The sequence below is a fragment of the Pygoscelis adeliae genome, unplaced genomic scaffold (assembly GCF_000699105.1).
Source record: "Pygoscelis adeliae isolate BGI_AS28 unplaced genomic scaffold, ASM69910v1 Scaffold21, whole genome shotgun sequence".
Taxonomy (NCBI): Eukaryota; Metazoa; Chordata; class Aves; order Sphenisciformes; family Spheniscidae; genus Pygoscelis; species Pygoscelis adeliae.
Window position 1 is genome coordinate 8,683,480 of NW_008824243.1, and position 1,257 is coordinate 8,684,736.

Consider the following 1,257-nt stretch of genomic DNA (forward strand, 5'->3'; position numbering starts at 1 on the left):
CATCTCTGTACTTTTTCACAGTTTAGTCACACGTTCGTATAGATTATACCCTGCCATGCCAACCCTGAAGTATAGAGTTAATAGGAAGGAAATCGGGTCACTCTTCTTTCCCTCCTTTCTCCGATTCACTTCATTTTGGTGGCAACGTGCCCCTCTCCGCAGACACAATTATTTTGCAGTGGTGAAGCTCATGCCAATACAAAACATGGAGAGCAAAACCAAGTTATATCTCAGCAGTATCCTAGTGTGGGCTCCCCTGCTCCCCTATTCTCCCTGTCTGGTTTAGTTGACGGCACTGTTGACATGCTCAGCACACCCGGCAGGGTCCGCAGAACTGGTCACGATTTCCACAAATCTTAAGATTTTTAAGATTTGAAAGATGTGAAATATCGGTAAATAAATTAACCTGGAAGCAAAGCCTAGGTGACTAGTGGAAAGGCAAACAAAAAGTAAATCTGATCTAGAAATTGTTGCGTTTAGCCGCTACACCACGCTGAACCAGCACCACAGGGCGGTCTGTACCATGTTTGATCGCAGTTTGAACCCTGTGATCGCCTCATAGAATCATAGAATCATTAAGGTTGGAAGAGACCTCCAAGATCATCGAGTCCAACCGTCAACCCAACACCACCATGCCTACTAAACCATGTCCCTAAGCGCTTCATCTACCCGTCTTTTAAATACTTCCAGGGACGGTGACTCAACCACTTCCCTGGGCAGCCTCTTCCAATGTTTAACCACTCTTTCAGTAAAGACATTTTTCCTCATGTCCAATCTAAACCTCCCCTGGCGCAACTTGAGGCCATTTCTTCTCGTCCTTTCGCCAGTTACTTGGGAGAAGAGACCGACCCCCACCTCGCTACAACCTCCTTTCAGGTAGTTGTAGAGAGCAATGAGGTCTCCCCTCAGCCTCCTTTTCTCCAGGCTAAACAACCCCAGCTCCCTCAGCCGCTCCTCAGCAGACTTGTTCTCCAGACCCCTCACCAGCCTCGTTGCCCTTCTCTGGACACGCTCCAACACCTCAACGTCCTTCTTGTAGTGAGGGGCCCAAAACTGAACACAGTATTCGAGGTGCGGCCTCACCAGTGCCGAGTACAGGGGCACGATCACTTCCCTAACGATGCCTCGTTCTGCATCGGGGCAGATGTTGGGTGTTGTAACTAAAAGCAGTCGTTATCGGCGAGGAAATGGCGTTGGCGCCGGGCGCGGGGGAGCTCCGAGGAACCCGCTGGGCCGGGGGGGCGGCGGGAGGAACCG